Source organism: Gorilla gorilla, chromosome 16 (assembly GCF_029281585.2).
Source record: "Gorilla gorilla gorilla isolate KB3781 chromosome 16, NHGRI_mGorGor1-v2.1_pri, whole genome shotgun sequence".
Classification (NCBI taxonomy): Eukaryota; Metazoa; Chordata; class Mammalia; order Primates; family Hominidae; genus Gorilla; species Gorilla gorilla.
Genome location: NC_073240.2, coordinates 86,644,782 through 86,658,218, shown reverse-complemented (window position 1 = coordinate 86,658,218; position 13,437 = coordinate 86,644,782). Strand labels below are relative to the sequence as shown.

General features: G+C 38.4%; 1 protein-coding gene across 22 annotated transcripts in view; it reads right to left on the bottom strand.

The window, feature by feature from the left end:
* Positions 1 to 13,437, bottom strand: part of AKAP13 (A-kinase anchoring protein 13) — a 360,797-nt gene that overhangs the window by 309,797 nt on the left and 37,563 nt on the right. The gene's annotated exons all lie outside the window — the stretch shown is intronic.

The following is a 13,437-nucleotide window of genomic DNA, read 5'->3' as shown; positions in this document are numbered from 1 at the left end:
AGCCAAAATAAACTATAGAGTTAGGCTAAGTTAGGAATGAGGTTAGAATTGAGTTGAAATAGCTAAAAGAGAAAGCTATTTTCCATTGTTCTTAGACTAAAATAAGTATTCTTCTAAAAAAACAGAAATGAGAACTAATCTGGTATGTAACATTCAACACTCAAAAAAATAGAATCCCAGTGTTGAAAAGTGCCTCTCATCTAAACAGCCTCCCAATGAAATTAGGCATCTTTTTCATACACCAAATCCCAGATCTGCACAACTACAGCAACTCTTCATTTGGATACGTAACTGTACCACTGTTGACATTTCTTTTGCCTGAACCTCTCCAAATAAATAAAAACACGTAAGCACACAACTCTATCTTTCAGATTATATCATAGAGTTGATCTGCTAAAGAATCTGGTAATCATTTTTTTACCATCTAATTGAGTTTCATATTGCCTACAAGCAAGAATATTGTAAAATGTAAACCACTTTAAAATGTTTTAAAATATTTCAGAATTTAGGATTTTTACTTACATCTTGAAGTTACTACCTAAAAGCTGGGAAGAGTTGACTTTAGGACCACCAACACAAGTCAGCTAAACACTAAGGGGCAAGGTAACCAGCACCTCATCACCTGACCACTCCTTCACCTCAAAGCTTTTATATCCACTCTCCATTTAATACCTCTTTGATTTTCCTATTAACTCAAGATAGTAAAGCAATATTTGAAGCTTGGTATATATAAGACACTCTGCTAAGTTCTTCACATTGTCTTAATTCATCCTTATAAAATCTCTTTAAAGAATGTACTAGCACTACCCTTGTTTTACACATGAGAAAACTGAGGTGTGGGGAGCATAAATAATTTGCCTAGAGTTACAGAGCTGGAAGAGCTAAGGTATGAATGTAAAGAGTTCAGCTCCCAGCCTGAAGTTCGTAATCACTGTACTGGGATAATCAAAGGGATATTTTAGATTTTCCCGATACACCTTGTTCCTCAATTTATAGCAAATCAGGCTTCTAAACAATGTTATAATGTTGCTTGCCCTAGAGTGAGCATGAGCCTCTACACCATCACTGTGAATGTCTGAGAAGTAATACATTTATGGTTATTCCATTCTCTGGAATCACAATGCAGCAGCGACTATTTTTAAAATGCTAACTGATTATTCACTAACTATGACCTTTATCTCTCATTATCACCAGAACAACCTATAGCCGCTTACCAACTTGATAAGGAAAAGAGAAAAGTGATGATGATGATCTGGCCTGGTCCTGGGGCAACAGATAAAAGCTAAAAACACAGGTTCTAAAAGCATGTGTGGATTTGAATGTGGGATCTTTTCATTTGTTAGCTCTTTGACCTAGTGCAAGTATTTAAACCCTCAAAGCCTTGCTTTTTCACCTGCAAAATGTGGATAACAACAGCACTACTCACACAGGTATTATAAATATTAGGCCAATGTACATAAGGCCAGCAAGCATGACGCCCCGTATATGGTAGGTATTCAAATGCTAGTTGTTATACATAATTAGGATAAGAATGAAGAAGGCCAAAGAGTAACTGTCTGACATGTTAGAACAAAAGGCAGAAACGCTACCAAGACCCACAGTATCACTCCAACCACAAGAGTAGGAATGACTAAAACTTCAAGACAGCTTAGCTGTACAGGTGGTTCAGTGAAGTACAACATACAGCCTTTAAGAAACAAACCCACCGCCAGCCACTAGCATTCCAATCACTCACATCCCCCTGATGGGAAAGATTAAGTCACATAATCTCTCTCTACAATTGAAGAGAAAGTGTCAGCTTATTTCTATTCAGCTAACAGTGTTTACAACTTCAACTAATTTCTAAATGCTTAGGAAAGACAAGTTAACTAACTAAATTTTTACTACTATAAGGCAGAAAATAACTTGAAAGTAGGAGCCAGTAAAACACTGCCAAGAAGAGGTTGTATTCAACCTGCTACAATGATTAAGACATGTAATTAGCCCATTATAGCAAACAATGGTGCCCTTATTAAGGATAAACTTTACCCCAGTGTGCCTCCAAAATACAGATTTAAATTACAGGGTCCATATTAATGAGACTTTACTGAATATCATGAGGCATTCTATTAAATACAGAAGTTTAGTCCAAAAGATATGCAAATAAATGAAGGCTACTTTACTAGATTCTACAATTAATTCCAAGACAGACTGAATTTACTTCCACATTGGACATTATGCCTATATCCATTAAAGATTACATTCACAGATCTACTAACTAAACATGGTGAATGAGCCAACAGGCACCCAAGTTCCATTATTCCCACTTCAGAGTAAAGTGCAGGGGAAAATGCAAGGGAATATTCAAAAGATAAAAACAAACATGCTTTGGAGAACTAAAGAAATAAAAGATTATCCTTGATAGCATAAATCCCAGTACATATCAGCATCACAGATTCCTGCGCCACCCTACACCTACTGAATTAAAATCTCGCCAGGATATTCTCACCCAGAGCCAGGACTGAGAATAGCCTCCCTGTTATAACTATGCAGATTTGTGCTCTCTTCCCCACTCTGAACAGCCAATGGTTTGGTTTTTGGTTGGCTGGTTGGTTGGCTGGTTGATCTATGGCCTTGTGGCACTTATCATACTCACCAATTATGTGCACACTTTAACTCCCAAACCGAATCCTAAATTTCCTGAAGGCCAGAGGGAGGTTACTATTTTCTTAGGCACCTAGGACCAAATCATGTCAACAAAGAGTACTATAGTAGATATTCAACTAATACAGAAAATTAGTCCAATCAAGATAGAATTTTAAGAAATAGTTTAGGGAATTACTTCCCTTGCTGCACAGACGTAGTCAGTCCTCTCTCTGACTCTTCCCTACCCTGAAAAACAGCTCCCAGATGGACCATTAGTCTTGCACGAGAGAAATGAAAGGAGATTATCTGAGAAAACTGCTAGTAGTAATACATGATTCCAAATTAGGAACTCAAGATAATTAAGAACTCAAGAAAATATGCTAGGGAAAACAGATAGGGGGCCCAAGAGGTGTAAAAGTAAATAATTAGGTAGAAAAATGGTAGTAGTTAGGCCATTCTAAATAAGAGAGTAATATCATTTGTCTTTTGTGGTCATAAAAGTCAAACAAGATCTTTTCAGTCAAGATTTTGAATTCAAATTCCAGCTTCACTAGCTATATAACATTATGCATGTACCACAGTTTCTTCATCTGTAAGTGGGGTAAGAACACCACTATAAGGTAAGGAAAAACAAAATCTACATTGTAAAGCGCTTGTTCATTGTCTGGCACATCTTAAGTGTTCAATAAAGATTAGTTCCCTTCCTCTCCAGGTGGAAACTCAGAAGGTAAGATAATGAAAATAATGATGATCTGGTAGAAAAGTAGTGGATGGTCATTCTAATACCATTTTTAACTGTGTGCTTTCTCAGGGGTATTTTTGTTTTTCCTGTAGACAACCCATAGTACTACCGACAGCTACCATCTCTGATATGCAAGATCACCAGAAAGCCAAACGTGAGTGTAAGGCCAAGAAATTTTGTATGTCTTTGTTAGAAACAAGACATTAGTAGCATGGGTACAAACCCACAAATGATCATTTAAACCCCCAGCCACTTTGAAAAACAAGGAGAAAACGTATTCTGAGGCTTGGAGCCAAATTTGGCAAGAAGTCTGGGAAACAGCTTCCAGCCTTCACAGCTTTAAATAAGGGTAAGGCCAGGCGAGGTGGCTCATGCCTGTAATCCCAGCACTTTGAGAGGCCGAGGCAGGCAGATCACCTAAGGTGGAGGGTTTGAGACCAGCCTGACCAACACGGAGAAACCCCGTCTCTATTAAAAATACAAAATCAGCCAGGTATGTTGGCGCATGCCTGTAATCCCAGCTGCTCGGGAGGCTGAGGCAGGAGAATCACTTGAACCCGGGAGGCAGAGGTTGTGGTGAGCCAAGATCGCACCATTGCACTCCAGCCTGGGCAACAAGAGCAAAACTCTGTCTCAATCAATCAATGAATAAAGGGTACCATGGCCTGACCATGCCTAGGAAAGTAAAGGTGTCACTGTGATCTTTATACAGGAGGAAAAGCAAGAGAATTACATTAAGAAAAACAGGCAAAAAACCAGACTTGTTCATGTGGCCAGGAAGAACACCTGAAGTCAGGTACAGTGAGTACCTGGAGAACCTGGTGGGGGATTCTGGTTTCAAATAGTTCTCAGGAGTGTAAGTTGGACAGTAAGCTCCAGTTCGTCAATGTTCCTCTGAAAACTGGTGATCCAGGACTAACCACATTTGATACTTCAAATATTCTGCTGTTGTCGCCTTCTCTAACAGGCTACCCCTTTCTCCTTGTTTTGACATACTTTTATTATTGTAATTCAAGATCAACTTAGCAACTCTGACAGCCATGTCACTTATGACTAACATAAGCTTATTATGGTCAACTAAATGCTCCACTTAAACCAAGACTTCCTTCATCTATATTTCCATAACTGGTTTTCTAGACCCAAATGCAGGTCCTTAGAATTAATTCTATAATTGGCCTCATCAGAGTTGCCTCTTTGGCCCTCAAATTCCTCATCAATAAAATGAACAAATTTGACAAGATACTTTCAACGGTTTCTTCCAGTTTTAAAACTACAGTCTAGCATTTACCAAACACACATGGTTAACGTTTTACTTTTAAAGCGTGTGTGTGCGCACACACACACACAACTACAAACTTGCCTAGAGGAGTCGATAGACTTGCATACCACTCATACTCCCATCATAAAAGTGCTCTATCAAGCGTTTAGGATTCCACAGGCCTCTCAAAACATCATGTACTAGGAGAAGGAAGGAGAAAAAAAACTCAAAATTTCTAGTAACTAGTGTTGTTTATTCCCATGAAAGCAGAATACAGGCAGAAGACCTGGACAAATTAAGAGCAAGGTTTCAATTCTTATAAACCAGAAAACAATACTAAGGCCGGGCGCGGTGGCTCACGCTTGTAATCCCAGCACTTTGGGAGGCCGAGGCAGGCGGATCACAAGGTCAGGAGATCGAGACCATCCTGGCTAACACGGTGAAACCCCGTCTCTACTAAAAATACAAAAAATTAGCCGGGCGTGGTGGTGGGCGCCTGTAGTCCCAGCTATTCGGGAGGCTGAGGCAGGAGAATGGCGTGAACCCAGGAGGTGGAGTTTGCAGTGAGCCGAGATGGCGCCACTGCACTCCAGCCCGGGTGACAGTGTGAGACTCCGCCCCAAAAAAAAAAAAAAAAAAAAAACAATACTAAGGAGGTTATGTGGAAACAGTACTTCAGACACATACAACTTAAAATCTCTAGTCAACACAACTATATACCAATGATGGCCACAAGAATTACATAGAAATAATTCTTTAGAGATGTTTATGAAGGAAAGATTATCATCAGAAAATACATTGCACTGCACTGTCTTTTAAAAAACATTGCAGACAGAGAGATAGGGTAGTGGCTAGAATCTCTCTCTACTTAGGATCTTAAACGACAAAGTAACTGAGTAGAAACTGTGCTAGACAAATAAACCTCAACAACTATCACATACCATCTTCCAACAAGTTTTTCCGAATGACACTGAGAACTAAGAATATTTTCTCTCATTTACATTTTTATGATCATTTGGTTTTCTTTATAAGACCACATGTGAAAATACACTTTAAATATGTGCAACTGTGTCAGTTATAACCCAAAAAAAAACCAAAAAAACAAAAACTTATCCACAGACTGTGCTACCTCAATATTCAGGTGAATCTGCATACACACAAACTCATCCTCTTCGATTTCTACCTACTTTTGTTTTAGATGATCCTAGACAGTAATCACAGAGCCCACTCAACAGTAAAGGCCCACTCGCACAATGGGAGATGACTGAGTTCTTGCCCCAAGGGCTGAACACTGCTTCTTTGTCAACTTTCCTAATTAGCACTTGGCTTATTAATTCAAGGTCTCGTATACAGTGACACCTTACATTTAGACTAAGTGAGGGACCCATTAGTATTAATGACTAAACCAATATAAAATATTTTAAAGAAGATTTCCATAACATGCATCCTGATTAAGAGCCAAAACTGGATATTATAGAATGAACCAAGGATTATCCTATGCAAAGTTCGTCTGGATGATTAGTCCTTCACCAATACTGCCATTGCTCAAGTATTTTTGGAGCTTCTTTTTCACAAGAATCTTCAAAAATAGCATTAGAAAGGCATTACTTTATAGATGTCTCTTATTTTCTCTCTTCACATAAAACAAATACTTCGCAATCTGATAATGACTCTTTTTTTTTTAAACCGATCTTGTTTCTGAGTATCTTTTGGGCTATTTTTAAAAACCAAAAACCTCATCTGCTCAAGGAAACTTATCTACCCCACAATTAACAACAGTACTTTCAAAAAAGTCTTGCCCTAATTCCCACAGTAATGGAAAGAGGATAATTAAGTCCTAACTGAGGTAAGTTCTTTTTTATTTTTATTTTTATTTTTTTTCTGAGACAGAGTCTCACTCTGTCGCCCAGGCTGGAGTGCAGTGGCACAATCTCAACTCACTGCAATGTCCACCTCCTGGGTTCAAGTGATTCTCCTGCCTCAGCCTCCCGAGTAGATGGGATTACAGGCACGTGCCACCACACCGGCTGATTTTTTATATTTTTGGTAGAGAAGAGGTTTCACCATGTTGGCCAGGCTAGTCTTGAACTCCTGACCTCAAGTGATCTGCCCACCTTGGCCTCCCAAAGTGCTGGGATTACAGGTGTGAGCCACCAGGACCAGCCTCTAGTATAAGTTCTTAGAGGAATCTTAAAATGAAAAAATTAGTTTGACATTCCCAAAACTGTTTTCCAAGAACCAAAAGGGTTTATCTTATATAAACACACCTAGAAAACTGTAATTTAAAACCAGGCTTTTTATACATAACAAAAAGTAATCTCAATAAAAGTAAATAATAAACCTGAATACAGGCATATCTCATTTTAATGCATTTCACTTTATTACACTTCAAAGATAGAGATTTTTAACAAATTGAAGGTCTGTGGCAACCCTACATCAAGCAAGTCTATCAGCACCACTTTTCCAAAACACATGTGGCTCACTTCGTGCCTCTGTGTCACGTTTTGGTAATGCTCACAATATTTCGAACATCTTCATTATTATATCTGCTTTGGTAATCTGTGATCATTGATCTTTTATGTTTTTTATTTTACTATTGTAATTGTTTTAGGGCACCACCAACTGTGCCCACAGAAGACAGCAAACTAAATAAATGTTGTGTATGTTCTAACTGCTCCACCAACTTGCTGCTACCCCATCTCTCTCCCTCTTCTTGAGTCTCCCTATTCCCTGAGACACAGTAATATTGAAATGAGACCAATGAATAACCCCATGATGGCTTCTAAGTGTTCAAGTGAAAGGAAGAATCACACATCTCTCACTTTAACTCAAAAGCTAGAAATAATTAAGGTTAGCAAGGAAGGCATGTCAAAAGCTGAGACAGGCAGAAAGCTAGGCCTCTTGCAACAAACAGCCAAGTTGTGAATGCAAAGGAACAGTTCTTGCAGGAAATTACAAGTGTTATTCCAGTGAGCACATAAATAATAAGAAAGCACAATAGCCTTACTACTATTAACAAATTAACAATATGAAAGCTTGAGTGGTCTGGATAGAAGATCAAGCCAGCCACAACGTTCCCTTAAACCAAAGGCCAATCCAGAGTAAGGCCCTAAATAATCTCTTCAGTTCTATGAAGGCTGAGACAGGTGAAGAAGCTGCAGAAGAAAAGCTAGCAAGCTAGCAGAGCGTTGGTTCATGAGGTTTAAGGACAAGAAGCTATCTCCATAACATAAAAGTGCACTACAAACAAGCAAGTGCTGACACAGAAGCTGCAGCAAGTTATCCAGACAATCTAGACAAATGATGAAAGTAGCTACACTAAACAACAGATTTTCAATGTAGACACAACAGCCTTATACTGGAAGAAGACGCCATCTAGGACTTCCATAGCTAGAGAGGGAAAGTCAAAGCCTGGCTTCAAAACCTCAAAGGACAAGCTGACTCTCTTGTTAGGGGCTAATGCAGCTGATGACTTTAAGTTGAAGCCAATGCTCACTTACCATTCTAAAAATTCTAGAGCCCATAAGAATTATGCTAAGTCTACTCTGTGTTTCCGTAACTAGAACAAAGCCTGGACAGAACATCTGTTTATAGCATGGTTTAATATTTTAAGGTCACAGTTGTGACCTACTGCCCAGAAAAAAAAGACTCTTGCTCACTCACAATGCACCTGGGTCACCCAAGAGCTATGATGGAGATGAACAAGGAGGTTAATGTTGTTTTCATGCCTGCTAACACACTTGCTTTCTTCAGCCCACTGACCCAGAAGTAAGTTTGACTTTCAAGTCTTATGATTTAAGAAACTAATTTCATAATCCTAGACCTGCCATCCATCCTCTGATGAATCCGGGCAAAGCCAACTGAAAACCTTCTGCAAAGGATTCACCATTCTAGATGCCATTAAGAACATTCACAATTCATGGGAGAACATCAAAATATCAACATTAACAGGAGTTTTGGGAGAAGTTGATTCCAGCCCTGACGGATGACTTGGAGGGGTTCCAGACTTCAATGGGAGAAGTCACTGGACATGTGGTGGAAACAGCAAGAGAATTAGAATTGGAAGTGGAGCCTGAAGATATGACTGAATTCCTGCAATCTCATGATAAAACTTGAACAGATGGCAGGTTGCTTCTTAAGGAATGAGCAAAGAAAGTGGCTTCTACACATGGAATCTACTCTTGGTGCAGATGCTGTGCATTGTTGAAATGACAACAAAGGATTTACAGTATTACATAAAGTTAGTTGATCAATTAGCAGCAGGGTTGGAGAGGAGTGACTCCAATTTTGAAATGAGTTTCTACTGTGGGCAAAATGCTATCCAACAGCATCACATGTTACAGAGAAATCTTTTGTCAAGGAAGAGTCAATCAATGCAGCAAACTTCACTGTTGTCTTATTTTAAGAAATTGCCTAAGCTGCTCCAATCCTCAGCAACCACCACCTGATCAGTCAGCAGCCATCCACATCAAGGCAAGACCATCCAGCAAAAAGATTACGACTTGTTGAAGGTTCACATGATTGTTAGCATTTTTTAGCAATATTTTTCAATTAAGGGATGTACAGTTTTAGATGCAATGCTATCACACACTTACTAGACTACAGCATAGTATAAACAAAACTTATATGCACTGGGAAACAAAAAACATGTGTGACTTGCTTTATCGCAATGTTCACTTTATTCCAGTAGTCTGAAACCAAACCCACAATATCTCTGAAGCATGCCTGCAGATTAACATTGTACTATATTCAAATAGGTCACTTTTATACTGGCCATGCAACTGTTTTTCACAACCAGAAAATATCATATTAATAAGTCACCTATTTTACTGCAGAACATCTGCATTGCTGAGATGGGTTTGCTGCCAAAATAAGAAACTGTACACTAACAGCAACTCCTATTCACAAGAGAGTTGGGTTGGTTTTTCTTTCCTAATTTAAAATCGTATGCAGGTATACACAGAGAAGGATGCAACACCTCATTTGGTTTGGTTTGGTTAGGGTAGGGTAAACAAGGTAAGTTCTTTCTTAAACTGCTCCATTATTAAAACAAAACAAAAAACCTCTGTTCAAATTATGAGAAAAGTCCAAACTAACCAATTACATTACTTCCTTAAAGATTAGTCAAAATGGTGCATAACTTGAAAACTGAACAGAGTACTTCCCCAATCATAAGGACAAAGTTTTCTCAGGGCTCCAAGCCTTTCCTCCCCTTTTCCCTGCTAACTCTTCCTCATCTTACAGAACATGATCATGTAACCATCACCTCCTTCATGAAACAATCCCCTAATTCTCTCAACTGACTCTAAACTGGGTCGGGTAGCCATCCTCTCTGCTCTCTAATGCACACCTCAAATCTCTTAACAGCACCCCCATACTGTAATTGTTGGTTTCCTAGTGTGTCCTCTCCTACCAACATATAAGCTCTCTAAAGGTCCTAAATATGTACATACCCAGGACCAGACATACTAGTTGGTACACGGTAATTATTCAAATGACTCTGGATAAATCCCTGCCAAGAGAGATCATGATAGAGCCCACCATCATCTGTACTATTCACATCAATGCTCTATTTACAGCAACAAAGACCTTTGGAATGCTGATATATACTGGAGCACCTACTTAAGTGCCAGGCAATGAGTTTTAGGTACTGGATATATGACAGATAAAGCAGAGACCTCCCTTATGGAGCACGAATGGTGACATTATAAACCAAATTGCAAATGTTCCTTATGCAACATGGTGGAAATGCAGTTAACAATGCATACACACCGAAAAACAGCACATGGGAAAATAAACTTTTAGTAGAAAATGAAAAACAATAATAAGCCTACAAAGTAGAAAGTCCCTTCTGTCGCCTTTCTTGGACCTGTGAAAGATTGTAACTCATTAACAGAGGAGGAAGGGCCTTTGCTTCTTCCAATTATATTATGAAAATCTAGACAAGAGTGAATATTAGAGAGAAGGCAAAGAAAAAAATAGATACAAAGTTGAGAGTATACACAGGCACGCGCGCACACGCGCACACACACACCCATCAAAACATTTGCTACTGTCCTGCAGCCTCTCAAATCAAATATTGGGCTTTCATTCTGACAGTGCCAGAAATGATCAAATGTTTCCTGCCATTTATTCCACTTCCTGTGCTCTAATTTAAGCCCCTTTAATATCTTTCTCAAAAACGCCATGAGAGCCAGTGAAGACTTTCTCAATACAGCAAATAACCAGAGAGGGAGAATTATTCAGTTAGGAGCGGTAAGGGAGTAAGAGACCCACTCCAGCTGTTCCACAAGTTCAAATGTGCAGATAAGCTTCCATCTATTTTTAGTTTTTGCCTTGCTCACCCTTTAAGAATGACTAGTACACCATAAGAACTCTAAAGCAACATTCTCCCTTAATTTATTCTAATTATATGTGCCTTGGACTGTTTTGACACCTGGAGATTTCACAAAATAGTTGCTTGTTTTCTCTGAGACTGTCACCATTTTCTAAAACTTGAGAAACTAGGCATGAAACAAAATCACCGCCTGCATTTCTAAGTCATCATCCATCTATACCTTTAATAAAAGTCTATATATTGGAAATAGTTCTCAGACCTCCACATAATTCAACTGTCCTAATCTATAACTAGGAATGAACCACACTCCTTAAAATGCAGAATTCCAATTTTTTTTTTAGAGAGACACGGTCTTGCCATGTTGCCCAGTCTGGCCTCAAACTCCTGGACTTAAGCAATCCTCCTACTTCAGCCTGTTAAGTATTCTCATTTTTAATGTAGTCCTTTTAAATATTTTCCAATGAAAAAGTAATAGCCCACATTTAAGAAAATATTGGGGGAAATTCTCTTTCAATATTTCAGCTTCCTTTCCCTATAATTCCATCCCATTCAGATAATTTCCCTTACATAAAATAGCTAGCTCTTGACCTCCTTCGAAATGGTCCCCACGTTTTTACCCTTAGCAAAATTTTCTGGCATTATTCTCTGGTGAAATAAAGTACTCTTCCTCCTAATCCCAATTAGGGTGAGAGTTTTAAGTATCAACTTTCAATGAGTATTTGTCTTTTCTATCTCATGGTATGGTCAACTGATTGCTTCATATTGAATAAAAAGATAATCAGAATAATACCATATCCTGCATCCATTCTTTTCAAGCAGGAAAGATAAGAAATCAACTGCAAAGATGAATGAGACTGGGCTAGGGAAGCCATCAATCCTATCCAAAGTCATGGGCCAGATATCCCAAGAAGCTGTTTTGCAGCTCAGCAGACAAAAGAAGTGACAACAGTCTACGTCTTGAAGCCATCGCTGCTCTATCAGAATACTGTTAAAAGAGTCAGATTAAAAAAAAAAACAAGAGTCAGATTCAGACACTTAAGCCTTCTAGAAATGACAGATGAATATGAAAGGTGTGCCTTCTTTCTCTCACCCTCTTCACTCTTTACAGCCTTAGAGAGAAAATGAGGTACACAATTTCCCTTCTCTGTGCCCTACTTATCCTTAGATATTGACACTTATCAACAGAATAGATTACATACATATGTTGATTACTACTGACAAAAGGCATATACTATCTTTCAAGCTTTTTAAAAAAAGCTGTCACTATTTTGAAATGAGACATAAATACTGGTTAACCATCTCTCTACATTCCCTCTCCACCCCACAACAAAAAAACTCACTAAACTTGGAAAATTTTTTACTCTCCCTCCTCAACCCAAAAACTAGAATACCAAGAATCTTTTACTCTTAAATGATTAGGCAACTATATTTTCATCTATCTTGCAACTAAGCAATCCTATACATAATAATATCCAGGTCAACAGTGACATACAATTGTTTTCCAGAATGATACACAATGTATCAGCGGCCACGTTACTTGTATGACTAAGCTCAGTCCAAAATGCAGATCAAGTTCATCAGCATGATCGGTGAGTCTTTACCAGGAATAGAAATGGGGCAACGTAATGGCAACTCACAGAGTATCAAAAGGAGAGCATTTTATAAAGTGGCCCTGAGGCTGCCATAATTAAATCTCTCAGAACCACGCATTCTTTTAATGCATACAAAGAAGTTTGCAAAGTACTTGCAAAGCAGTTTGAAAATTTTACAAATCCTATGATGATATGATACAAAGATTATACTTAAAGCAAACAGTGTCCACTGTGGAATGTCCAAAAATATACAAAGACTCTTCCCATCACCACCAAATTTTTCTGGAAATAATGGTTCTAATTAATGGTTCTGGAAATAATGGCTCTAATTAAACCCTTAAGGGTGGCATCCTTGAGCACAGAATCCATTTCTTATTTTAATATCTGAACATCTAAACAATGCCCAGCACACAGCAGGTACTATAAGCAGACTGCTGAATTTAATTATCTATACTTAAACCCATGTACAATATTTCAACTGTCTCCTTTTTGTGGTTAAAGCGGTCTTAGCCACTTGTGGTCTTTATTATTAATGACAACTATGCGATTGCATTCCTTATCTCTAGACTAAATGCAATTATTTGTCTTTTAAATGCTACTTAAATATTTTATTTTAACCTACGTCATCTCCTGTTCAGAGAAGTAAAAATTGTAAATATGGGAAAGACAACCAAATATTTGCATTATGACAAGGCTACTTTATCACTTTTTGTCATGACTGATTTTATTAAACTAGTGGCTATAATTATATGCTACAAGCTTAAATAATTCAACAACATGCAAAACCGAAGTCTTGGTTTCTTTACCGCTTATAGTACTGGCCACTGCACAGGCATCAGGGCTACACAATCCCATTATAGAGCCACTAGCCACTCTCAATTTG